The sequence below is a fragment of the Rana temporaria genome, chromosome 2 (assembly GCF_905171775.1).
Source record: "Rana temporaria chromosome 2, aRanTem1.1, whole genome shotgun sequence".
NCBI classification, from domain to species: domain Eukaryota; kingdom Metazoa; phylum Chordata; class Amphibia; order Anura; family Ranidae; genus Rana; species Rana temporaria.
In genome coordinates, this window is record NC_053490.1 from 457,418,719 (window position 1) to 457,432,180 (window position 13,462).

At 49.7% G+C, this 13,462-nt stretch overlaps 1 protein-coding gene across 2 annotated transcripts in view; it reads right to left on the reverse strand.

The window, feature by feature from the left end:
* The window catches only part of CORO6 (coronin 6), a 156,904-nt gene that overhangs the window by 72,032 nt on the left and 71,410 nt on the right, over nucleotides 1-13,462 (reverse strand). The gene's annotated exons all lie outside the window — the stretch shown is intronic.

A 13,462-nucleotide genomic window follows, 5' to 3' on the forward strand; every position in this document is an offset into this window, starting at 1 on the left:
CTTCTTCACTAAATGGCCACCAAGGGGCCCTCTCCTCCTCCAAACACCCAGGTGCCCTCTCCTTCTCCCACGGATACCCAGGGGCCCTCTCCTCCTCCAAACACCCAGGTGCCATCTCCTTCTCCCTAAGCCACCAGTGACCCCAAAGCGGGACACACATGCGCTCTGCCTTCCCGTGACCTGATACCCACCGTCCTGGGATGCCATGATGATGGTGTGCAAGTCTCCAGTGTGAGGGCTATAGGTAAACTCGCACTCAGCTTCTTTGGCCCGATTGTAGGAAAAGCAGCGGCGGTGATCCAGACCCCAGCACTTGACAGAGATCAAAGACCAGTGGTGGCCCCTGCATGGTGGGCCCACAATGCATGGGCACCGCCCCCGTCACCTCTGCCGCCCTCCCTATTCATGTGCGTGGCCCCTTTCAGGATGCCGGATGCATGAAATACTATGGCGGGGATAGGCGGGGTGTGTATTTTGAAGCACGTGATAAGAGCCAGAAGCTATTTTCACACTAAAGTTCCTCCTTGCCAATCAGCAGGCAGGTCAGTAAAACCTGTCTCCCGATTGGCCAAAGCTTTAGGCGATCCTATTGGATGCCTAACGCTTTGGCGGAAAAGGAGACATGACGGAGGAAGCCTGAGGAGCCAAGCGGACACAGGAGCCACAGCCGCCGCTACAGAAGAAGAAGGAAGTGCCGCGTATGACGGGTACAAGTGACTGCATATGGAGGGCACAACTGCTGCGTATGACGGGCACAAGTGGCTGCAAATAGTGGGCACACTGGCTGCATATGACGGGCACAAGTGACCTACCCCAGTCTAGGATATTCACGGACCAAAAAAAAAGCATCTGCGCATGCGCCTTGGACCCGCGATCAGCTGTGCTCCTGACGTACGAGCACCGGAAGTGACGCGGTCCGATTTTTTCACAGGTCCGAGGATGGTGGTGGGGGGGGGGGGGGTGATTCGTACAGCTGGGAGGATGGCGGTGGGGGGGATGGTGATTCGTACAGCTGGGAGGATGGCGATGGGGGGGGGGGGGGTGATTCGTACAGCTGGGAGGATGGGGGGGGGTGATCCCTACAGCTGGGAGGATGGGGGTGGGGGGGTGATTCGTACAGCTGGGAGGATGGCGGTGGGGGGGATGGTGATTCGTACAGCTGGGAGGATGGCGATGGGGGGGGGGTGATCCCTACAGCTGGGAGGATGGGGGTGGGGGGGGTGATTCGTACAGCTGGGAGGATGGCGGTGGGGTGGGGGGGGTTAGTACAGCTGGGAGGATGGCGGTGGGGGTGATTCGTACAGCTGGGAGGATGGCGGTGGGGGGGGGGGTTGATCCCTGCAGCTGGGAGGATGGCGGTGGGGGGGGGGTTGATCCCTGCAGCTGGGAGGATGGCGGTGGGGGGGGGGGTGATTCGTACAGCTGGGAGGATGGCGGTGGGGGGGGTTGATCCCTGCAGCTGGGAGGATGGCGGTGGGGGGGGTTGATCCCTGCAGCTGGGAGGATGGCGGTGGGGGGGGGGTGATTCGTACAGCTGGGAGGATGTTGGGGGGGGGGGTTGATCCCTGCAGCTGGGAGGATGGCGGTGGGGGGGGTGATTCGTACAGCTGGGAGGATGTTGGGGGGGGGGGTTGATCCCTGCAGCTGGGAGGATGGTGGGGGGGGTGATTCGTACAGCTGGGAGGATGGCGGTGGGGGGGGGGTGATTCGTACAGCTGGGAGGATGTTGGGGGGGGGGGGTGATTCGTACAGCTGGGAGGATGGCGGTGGGGGGGGGGGGGTGGATCCCTGCAGCTGGGAGGATGGCGGTGGGGGGGGGTTGATCCCTGCAGCTGGGAGGATGGCGGTGGGGGGGGGGGGGGGTGAGGATGGTCCCGTGTACATGGAGCCTAAAAAAATACAGAAGAGCGGAACTTTACTTTTTGGCACTTTAAACTGTCCCATTAAAATGAGTAATAAAATGGAAAAGTGTTTGTTGGTCATGTATTCATAAGCTCTCCACCTAAATAGACATTTTCTTGACAGACTTTAATATTGCGCATTAAACTGTTGCTCCGCCTCCGTCCCGCCTACCCGAGTCTGTGAAATTCTCGGACCAAAATAGTATGGGAAGAAGCAGGCTACTGTGTGTAAAGGGACGGGGCTGGAGGCGGTGCTGGCGGCAATGTAATAGAGAATGTTGCTCCGCCTCCGCCCGCCCACCCAAATCTATATTTTTCACGGACCTCAAGAAACTCTGCTTAGGGACGGGGCTGGAGGCGGTGCTGCCGATAATGTAATAGAGAATGTTGCACCGCCTCCGCCCCGCCCACCCGAGTCTCTGAATTGAGCTTGATCCGCCTCTGCCCGCCTACCCCAGTCAAGGATATTTTCAGACTCAAAAAACCCATCTGCGCATGCGCTGCGCATGCGCCGTGGACCCGCGATCAGCTGTGCTCTGACGTACGAGCACCGGAAGTGACGCGGGTCCGATTTTTTCACAGGTTTGAGGAAATTTCACATCACCGGCGCTAGCAATAGGCGGGTCAGGCGGCTGCCTAGAGCGCCAGGGTAGGGGGAGCGGCAAAATCCGGATCCCCAGCCACTTGCTGGGGATTCAAATTATTTAAATACCTCAAGTACCGGCATTTTTTTTAAATACATGCCTTATGGCGCATTGGCGCCAGCCGCCAGGCTAGGGGGCGGTTGCGCCTGTGACATCCCGGACGGACTGCTCTATCCCCAACCTGCAGTGCCGCCCTAGTAGCGCCGACAGTGAGGAGATGTGGGGAGAGAGCCGGCCGGAAGTGCCGCATGATCGGTGGAGGAGGATGAGATGGAAGCCCTGCATGCACTAACTACAGAGGGCTTGCCGCGATATCCGCTCCCCCCCCTTCTCCTGGGCACCCGGGATCTAGTGTGCAAGGACAGACAGGCGCAGCGCAACTCTCCTGGAGACCGGAGTAAAGTAATCCCCCACCTCTGGCTCAGGTATAGTGGCAACACTACAGGCAGCACTCCAGTCACAAAAAATTAAATATTGACTGCTTTTAAGTGAATAGCACATTGCACTGTGTACAGAGGGGGTACTGATGTGTGTGGGGGGACACAGACGTGCAAGGGGGTACTGCTATGTGCAGGGGGGGGACAGATATGTGTGTGTGTGGGGGGGGGGCACATGCAGGGGGTACTGATTTGTGTGTGTGTGTGTGGGCACAAACGTGCAGGAGGTACTGATATGTGTGTGTGTGTGTGGGGGGGGGCAGACGTGCAAGGGGGTACTGATATGTGTGTGTGGGGGGGGGGCAGACGTGCAAGGAGGTACTGATATGTGTGTGTGTGTGTGGGGGGGGCAGACGTGCAAGGGGGTACTGAAATGTGTGTGTGTGGGGGGGGCAGACGTGCAAGGGGGTACTGATATGTGTGTGTGTGTGTGGGGGGGGGGCAGACGTGCAAGGGGGTACTGATATGTGTGTGTGTGGGGGGGGCAGACGTGCAAGGGGGTACTGATATGTGTGTGTGTGTGGGGGGGGCAGACGTGCATGGGGGTACTGATATGTGTGTGTGTGGGGGGGGCAGACGTGCAAGGAGGTACTGATATGTATGTGTGTGTGTGTGTGTGGGGGGGGCAGACGTGCAAGGGGGTACTGATATGTGTGTGTGTGGGGGGGGCAGACGTGCAAGGGGGTACTGATATGTGTGTGTGTGGGGGGGGGCAGACGTGCAAGGGGGTACTGATATGTGTGTGTGTGTGGGGGGGCAGACGTGCATGGGGGTACTGATATGTGTGTGTGTGTGGGGGGGCAGACGTGCATGGGGGTACTGATATGTGTGTGGGGGGGACAGACTTGCAGGGGGTACTGATGTGTGTTGTGTGTGTGTGTGGGGGGGGGGGAGACGTGCAGGGGGGTAATGGTATGTGCAGGGGGGGGTAATGGTATGTGTGTGGGGGGGGACGTGCAGGGGGGTACTGATATGTGTGTGTGTGTGGGGGGGAGACGTGCAGGGGGGTACTGATATGTGTGTGTGTGTGGGGGGGCAGACGTGCATGGGGGTACTGATATGTGTGTGTGTGTGTGTGGGGGGGGGGGCAGACGTGCATGGGGGTACTGATATGTGTGTGGGGGGGACAGACTTGCAGGGGGTACTGATGTGTGTTGTGTGTGTGGGGGGGGGGGGAGACATGCAGGGGGTAATGGTATGTGTGTGGGGGGGGGACAGATGTGCAGGAGGGTAATGGTATGTGCAGGGGGGGTAATGGTATGTGTGGGGGGGGGGAGACGTGCAGGGGGGTACTGATATGTGTGTGTGGGGGGGGGGGAGACGTGCAGGGGGGTACTGATATGTGTGTGTGGGGGGGGGGAGACGTGCAGGGGGGTACTGATATGTGTGTGTGGGGGAGAGACGTGCAGGGGGGTACTGATATGTGTGTGTGTGTGTGGGGGGAAAAGACGTGCAGGGGGGTACTGATGAGTGTGGGGTAGACGTGCAGGGGGGGTACTTATATATGTGTGTGTGTGGGGGGGGAGACGTGCAGGGGGGGTACTCATATGTGTGGGGTGGGGGACAGACGTGCAGGGGGGTACTGATATGTGTGTGTGGGGGACGGATGGACAGATATGTGTATGGGGGGGACAGGTGTGCAGGGGGGTACAGAGGGGTAGCAGATGTGTGTGGGGGACAGATGTACAGGGGGGTACAGAGGGGGAACAGATGTGTGTGTGTGTGGGCAGATGTGCAGGGGGTACAGAGGGGTAGCAGATGTGTGTGGGGGAGAACAGATGTGCAGGGGGGTACAGATGGGTAGCAGATGTGTGTGGGGGAGAACAGATGTGCAGGGGGTACAGAGCAGTAGCAGATGTGTGTGGGGGAGAACAGATGTGCAGGGGGTACAGAGGGGTAGCAGATGTGTGTGGGGGAGAACAGATGTGCAGGGGGTACAGAGGGGTAGCAGATGTGTGTGGGGGACAGATGTGCAGGGGGGTACAGAGGGGGAACAGATGTGTGTGGGTGTGTGTGTGGGGGCAGATGTGCAGGGGGTACAGAGCGGTAGCAGATGTGTGTGGGGGGAACAGATTGCAGGGGGTACAGAGGGGTAGCAGATGTGTGTGGGGGACAGATGTACAGGGGGGTACAGAGGGGGAACAGATATGTGTGTGTGTGTGGGGGGGGGGACAGATGTGCAGGGGGTACAGAGGGGTAGCAGATGTGTGTGGGGGGAACAGATGTGCAGGGGGTACAGAGGGGTAGCAGATGTGTGTGGGGGGAACAGATGTGCAGGGGGTACAGAGGGGTAGCAGATGTGTGTGGGGGGAACAGATGTGCAGGGAGTACAGAGGGGTAGCAGATGTGTGTGGGGGGAACAGATGTGCAGGGGGTACAGAGGGGTAGCAGATGTGTGTTGGGGGAACAGGTGCAGGGGGTACAGAGGGGTAGCAGATGTGTGTGGGGGAGAACAGATGTGCAGGGGGTACAGAACAGTAGCAGATGTGTGTGGGGGGAACAGATGTGCAGGGGGGTACAGAGGGGTAGCAGATGTGTGTGGGGGAGAACAGATGTGCAGGGGGTACAGAGGGGAAACAGATGTGTGTGGGGGGAACAGATGTGCAGGGGGTACAGAGGGGAAACAGATGTGTGTGGGGGAGAACAGATGTGCAGGGGGTACAGAGGGGTAGCAGATGTGTGTGTGGGGGGAACAGATTGCAGGGGGTACAGAGGGGTAGCAGATGTGTGTGGGGGACAGATGTACAGGGGGGTACAGAGGGGGAACAGATATGTGTGTGGGGGGGGGAACAGATGTGCAGGGGGGTACAGAGGGGGAACAGATATGTGTGTGGGGGGGGGGACAGATGTGCAGGGGGGTACAGAGGGGTAGCAGATGTGTGTGGGGGGAACAGATGTGCAGGGGGGTACAGAGGGGGTGATGATCAGACCTGAAAATACAGGAATTGGGGCCATTTGAGGTGTTAGGGCCCCAATTCCTGTATTTTCAGGTCTGATCATTACCGTTTTCGCGGTAAAAATAGCGCTATTAAAACGCTCCCCATGCCCCTCTCCATTGAAATGAATTAAAAACGCGTAAAAACGATGTAAAATCACTGTTTTTTACCGCGATTTTAACGCTCCGTTTTTACAGCTGTTTTTAATTCATTTCAATGGAGAGGGGCATGGGGAGCGTTTTATGAGCATTTTAATAGCGCAATTTTTACCGCAAAAACGCACCAGTGTGAAAGTGCCCTAACAGTTCAAGTCCACCTTTTGTAAAAAAAAATTAATAAATCCAGATCTTTTTGCAGATACAAAAATGTGCATTTATTATTGTCTCTAGTAAGAACCTGTAAAGCATTGTCAGCGTATCTGTCTGCTTGTACAGACAGGCAGTTACACAGTGGACTGTGGACCACGGCTGGCGTGAGGAAGTGAGCTAGTGCCTTCCACGATTTGTCTTCAGGCCGGGTCCAGAGGCACATGTGCAAGCCTGTGGACCACGGCTGAAGAAATGGGTGCCGCAAAATTTTTAGTGAGGGGCAGAGCGTGCGTGCTTGGGGGGGGCGCAAAATTAGGTTTCGCCTAGGGTGTCAAAACTCCTTGCACCAGCCCTGGCTAGGACTGCTTAATAATTTTGTAACATGCAAGTTCTGTGGGCCCTTTTATTTGGAAAAAGGGAATTAGAAACAGATTTCCTTATCCATGGCCATCTATTTGGTTAATACCATCTAATAGGGTCATGAGAACTACTGTAGTTCATGGGGAGAAATGCATCTGAAAGAGATCCAGCTCGCTCATGAGCTTTGTATAAACTGCTCTGTGGCGCATTGTGGCTCTATATATTTTTGGCACAACCATCAGCAAAAAGTAATGAAAGAAAACAAGGGAGTCTCCATCCTAAATAAAGCAAAACAACAGGAGCAAAGAAGTTCACTGAATATCAGAGGTGAAGAGGAAAGAGGAAGACACAAGTGTCAATGGGCACAGAAAATGTTCCAGCACGTACAGGAGGTTGGCAGGGCGGTGCCCCAGTCCCGAACAAACTGAGCAAAACAACATCCAATTGTGACACTTTGGAAAATCTGAGCTTTTTAATAGCCCTTTTAGGGCTTCCTGAGACATTTCTATTGTTTGTTGCATGAGGTCATTTTTATTGGAAGCACAGGATCATCAGACAACTGCCTCGGTCTGACAGTCTGCATTGCAAGGCTAGTCATTTATCCCCTAGGGATAGCTTATGGGGATAATGAGAGGTCAAGGACACCACCAGTGACCTGTGCAGTTAATGAGCCAAATTCTTGTGCCAAATAAAGATTGCTGTTAAGAAAGCAAGGCTGTATTTATATTGTATCCATTTGCAACACAAGGAAGCATGCTGAAGCGCTGACCATATAGTAAGAGATTTTACAAATGATGCATATAATTCAAGCATCATATACAAAATTAATAATGTAAGAAATACAATGAGACCGACTCTTAGACCATGATTTGCAAATTGATTTGGCAGTTTTCTGATATTTTTCATAGAAAAGAGCAAGATTCCGTTACTGTAGATGCATCATGCATAAGATTTGAATGAATCTGCATAATAGCTTCGTAATAACTAAAACGGCTGTGGCTTTCGGATCTTGCATCCAAATATCACCAAGGTTAATAGAAAAATAAAAAAATAAGCAGCCATGTAAGGTGTGTATTTTCGAATAGTTGAAATGACTGGAATGTATGGGGGTTGTCACAGTATTATGTACTGCAATAGTCTCTTAATGGCATATTGTGTTGCCCTTATGAAAAGCATATTCTGATTTCACATGGAATTTACTTGTCTTGAGCCTTGAATGAAAGGACAGCCCTCCAGGTGCCTCTTCGTGAAACTTCTACATCTAGATCCCAGGTATATAAACCCTATAATCTCCACCCAGGACCAATTATAACCCAGCAAACACCCACCTTACCTCATTTCTTTAAATAGCAGCATTTTGTGTGTTTTTTGTGCCCTTGAGGGGGACTATCTGTACTTGCATAGGTTTCCTCCATATGTTCTTGTTGCCTTCCACAACCCAGAAACATGGTAGGTTGATTGGTTACTGAGCATGAGCAATTTAGAGGCGATTTTGCATGTCCTAAGACATGACTTGTAGTACAGGAGCAGAAATATTTTTGGCCCCATAGACTTTAAAATGAGAGCACCTGAAAAATGCACACAACCATGCATTTTTCAAGCAGTTTTCAGTTGCTTCCATTAAAATCTATGAGGCCAAAAAAATAAAATTCTGCTCCAAAGAAATGTATACCCTTTTGGAGCTTTATATAACAAGCAGCAAAGTGGGCTCATTAAAAATTAGATTCTTCATCCTAGATGTGACAAAACGCTCAAATGTGAATGGAGGCCAATGTGTGTGTTTGCAAGGATGTGATGAACATCTGCCTGTAAACTCAGAGGTTGGGGATAATGTTATTAGTTCTATGTATTCTGTAAACTGCTGTATAATATGTTGCCACCCAGCACAATCTTAACGATAAGATATAGAATATTCTGCACTGGAGCTTCTCTTTTCTTTTCTGATTTATATCACCTGACTTTTTGTATGAGTTCACAGAGTATTTTAAGGCTCATGTCAGAACAATTATCCTGTCACTGGTGACACCCTGCCAACAACAGGATTGCACTCACTTGGTTCTATGGTGTCAATCCCCCACTGACTAAAATGTTGAAATATCTTGCTCGCCAGTAGGTTGCTGCCAGGATCGCTCTTGACATAGGCCCCATTCCCTTGCCAGGAGAAAACTTTTAATTAGCATCTGGATCCTGAGTATATAAAACCTATAATCTCCACCCAGGACCAGCTATACCCCAGCAAACACCCACCCTACCTCATTTCTTTACATTCGCAGCATTTTGCGTGTGTGTGTTTTTGTGAACTTGAAGGGGACGATCTGTACTTGCATAGGTCTCCTCCATATTTTCCTGTTGCTTTCCTCAACCCAGAAACCTGGTAGATTGGTTACCGAGCATGAGCAATTTAGAGGCTATTTTTCATGTCCTAAGACATGACATATAGTACAGGAGCAGAACATAGACTTTAAAAGGGGAGCACCTTTTTCAAGCTGTTTTTAGTTGCTCCAATTAGGATCCATGAGGCCAAAAACATTAAATTCTACTCCAAAGAAACCTACGCACTTTTTGGAGCTTCATGCAACCATCAGCAAAGTGCTCAGATGTGAATGGGATCATTAAGAATAATGGGATCCGTCATGCCAAGTGTAACGAATCACTCTAAATCACCTACCTCTAAAATCAAGGGTTAGGAATAATAGGAAATGGTTCCATGTATTCTGTACACCGCTGTATAATATGTTGGCACCCAGCACAACCTATACGATAAGAGAATATTCTGTACTGGGGCTTCTCTTTTCTGATTTATACCACCTGACAGCTAGGCTCTTTGTATGAGTTCACAGAGTAAAGTATATTCTGCCTATACCCAAGGCCCATATGTCAGACTAGTGATCCTGTCACTGGTGACACCCTGCCAACAATAGGGATGCACTCACTTGGTTCTATGGCGTTAATCCCCCACTGATGGAAATGTTGAAAGATCTAGCTCGCCACAGTGGGTTGCTGCCAGGATTCTCTTGTGACATAGGCCCCATTCCCATGCTGGGAGAAAACCTTTAGTTAGCAATCCAGCACATGGCACCTTCTAATATATTGTAATGCGCTCACTTTTTCTTCTAAATATTGTGACTGACAGCAGAGCTTATGCAAAGCCAAGCACGTTTGTCCTTTGGAACTTATATTCATGTGGTTGGGTGCCAAGGCTGAGGGTATGCATGCTTCGCAGTCAGATTTCAATGTCTTTTGGAGGACTTTTACAATGTGTTTCCATGGTGTTTTGTTGGATATGATCAAACGTCTAAAGAAACCCATTGCAGAACATAACATTTTAAGCACATTGGATTTTTTTTATGTGTGTTCATACATACAAGGGGGAAAAAAATACATTTTTTAGAAGTGATACAATGCAGTCAGATTAATCAAAACCACAAAAGGAACAGCAGTATGTGTGCACACCCTAAAAATAAACATGCAAAAAAATAGTCAGGGGCATTATCTTATATCCATTTAAAAACTAATTTTTACTACACAGATATTGCCAGATCCCGTATCCTATAAAGCCCTCTCTTATTATACAAAGAGACAATATTTTCAGTGTTTTGTTTCCTAGGGAACCAAGAAAAAAAAACAAATAACCCCGACATGAGAAAAAACGATGTCCGGTATTAATATTATTTTCTTTTTTTCCAGCTCACGAGATGAAAAAAAAAAATGGAAAATGCACAATAAGATTTTATCATGTATACGGCAACATTGGCCCTGGAAAGCCTGCCTGTGATGTCTGTAGATTTTGATTTGCAATGTAATGAAAGATTTTCCAGTAAGTCGAGTGTCTGGGTAATAGTTTTTGACGTTTAAACTAGAGGAACTGAAGCCTGGACATGTATTTTCAGGATGCTACAGGACAGGCATTGTAGCTCTGGCCTTGAAGAAAGTGAAATGATATTCCAAATAATAAAGTTAAGTCACTTCCTTTGCGCACCAAGCTGTATCAGATCAGCACAGCGCCATAGAATGCAGAATGAGGTAATACTACTACTACTAACTAAGCTGAAAAGCGCTGGAACATGAAATGGAATACGGTAAAGCCCTGTACACATGACCGGGAATCCCGACAGGAAAACAGAGAACCTGCTCGGTAACTTTCCCCTGTGTAAGGGGTTAGCTCGGTAGCGGGGTGTGTGACCCCCTGGATGGGTTCACTACACACTGAATTTGTACAGAAAGGCAGTCGAAGACGGTTGAAAAACAAAGATTTTGGTTTATTCTTCCATCTTGCTGGAAACAAGTGCAAGCATCCGAACAGCATGAACAAAATCAAACATAAAATAAACCCTGGCCACTTGGGGCGTCTACCTTCACCACACAGGAACCTATCTAGGGAGTCTGGCACAGCTTAGTGCTGGGCAGACACTGCTGGTCATAAAGCAGGAAAACAATAGTCTCTTTTTGATTTTTATCACACAGAAAAATCAATCACCACCTCACCTCCTCAGAAGACTTTCAGCTACTGCTCTCCTTCACTCAGAAAGCCTCAGGATGTAGCAATCAGTGGTAATCCTCAGGATTACTTATAGAGGCCTTAATTGCCTCATTCTGAACAGCTGAAGTTTTCCAACGCCCTTAAACCTTTTCTGGCTACTTCTGCAGCCGACTCCTAATACCAATTGGGGTATTGTCTAAACAAGGCAGAAATGTATCTCCCGTCTGTGACAACACCCACAGATTTACCTGACTTCCTGTCACACCGTGTACACACACGAGAGGTTTTCCTGTCGGGAAAACTGCATTGAGAGCTTTGGCTGGGAATCCCGGCCGTGTGTATGCTCCCTTGCAGTGTTTCCCCATAGGAAAACTGCCGGGTTTAAAACAGTCGGGAATCCCGGCAGGAAAATAGAGAGCAGGTTTTCTATTTTCCCAGCAGTTTTCCTGATGGGAAAACTGTGAGTAAGCATACACACGGCTGGTTTTCCAAAAGCTCTCCTGGCAGTTTTACTGCCAGGAAAACCGGGCGTGTGTACGACGCTTAAGAATGCCACACAGAACCCACACAAATGAACATGAGGACGATAAAGCCGGACATTCCAGCCAGAGAAAGAACAGACCGTCAGGCCTCTTGCTTTATCTTGTTACTAAGGGTCTCGGAAGATACTGTAGGCATAAACAGTGGACAGTTTTAGAGAACGTGTATTTGCCATTAATATCCTCTACATGTATGTGATTTATGAAGCCAATGCAGATGACTGACTTCTATGGAGAATAGATGGTGTAAAGTCAGCTCTATGCTATCTCCAGCTGAGTAAGCTATAATTAGTTCAGCTTTGAAGTTCAAGTCTCCAGTTGGGAGAAGATCCTTAAGTGCGGCTCTTGAAGGTGAATCTAAGACATGGATATGTAGCTCCCATTTGTATTGACAAGAACAAAAAAGGATCAAATACAATAATCTTTACCTGTGCACATAAGAATGGATTTAAAAAAAAAAAAAAAAAGAGCTGTGTGAATGTTTAGTGCTTAAAGTGGAACTCCAGGCAAACACTTAAATGCACAATTAAATACATATATGGTTTATTGTTTAACCTGCGAAAGTTTTTTTCACTGTGTTCAGCTAGTCTTGTGATTTGCACTCTAATGCCACTCTTTACCACCAGGCAGATCTTGTTACTAGTTCCCAATTTAGTTTTACTACTATATGGTTCAGTCTTATTTCTTCTTTTGCTTCTTATAGCATTAGTTATCACCCTCACCTAAGGCCATCTACTCACCTGCCCATGTTACTGCTAAATCCATTCCATGTGGTCCACTGGGAGATATGCCACAAAGTAAAAACAAAAGCAAAGACACCCAGCCAGTCCCTTTCTATACACCAAATAATTCATTTGCAGAGGACACCTATCACTGCATGCTAATCAGGGCTGTTTGAAGAAATTTGGGGGCCCCAAGCAAAATGGAAGCCCCCAAGCACCTCCCCCCGCACGCAAAGCCTACGTTAGCACTACACTAATTTTTTAAACCCATGTTCTTACCCCCCTCCCTTGTCCCTATGTTTTTCTAATCTCACCTCCACATCTTCCCTGTAGGCTGCCGCTGTAGGGTGGCCGAGCTCCTCTTCCTCCTGTCAGTCCGGTGTTCTATCATTATGGGTCCCCAACCCCCTATCAGATAGTGCCTGGGCCAGGCCAGATACCACGCGGTACAGGAGATTCAGTTTCCTGTGTTCCCGACCGGACTGACAGGAAGTGAGCACTCAGTGTGCACTTCCTGTCAGTTAGGCTGGGAACAGGAAACAAAATCTCCTGTACCACTCGTGGTACCCAGCTGGACTGACAGGACTCCAGGAGGAAGGAAGAGGAGCTCAGCCACGCTACAGCCTGGGAAGGGGAAGTTGGGGGCCCCAGGCGAGCTCGGGGCCCCAAGAAATTGTTTGTTTTGCCTGTCCTGTAGCGACGGGCCTGATGCTAATGACATGTGGGGGTTATTTACTAAAGGCAAATCCACTTTGCACTACAAGTGCAAAGTACAGTTGAAATTGCACTTGGAAGTGCAGTCGCTGTAAATCTGAGGGGTAGATCTGAAATGAGGGGAAGCTCTGCTGATTTTATCATCCAATCATGTGCAAGCTAAAATGCTGTTTCTTATTTTTTTTGCATGTCCCCCTCGGATCTACAGCGACTGCACTTCCAAGTGCACTAAAGTGCACTTTGCACTTGTAGTGCAAAGTGGATTTGCATTTAAAAAATAACCCCCATGGTCTTTTTATTGGAACAAATGAAACTAGCAGAATGCAGCAGTATGCCGTGATAGCTGTGTGGCTCATTGTAGATGAACAGCATGGATCTGGCAGGAGCATGAGGAGATGGCTTTAAAACTTTGGTGGTGCTG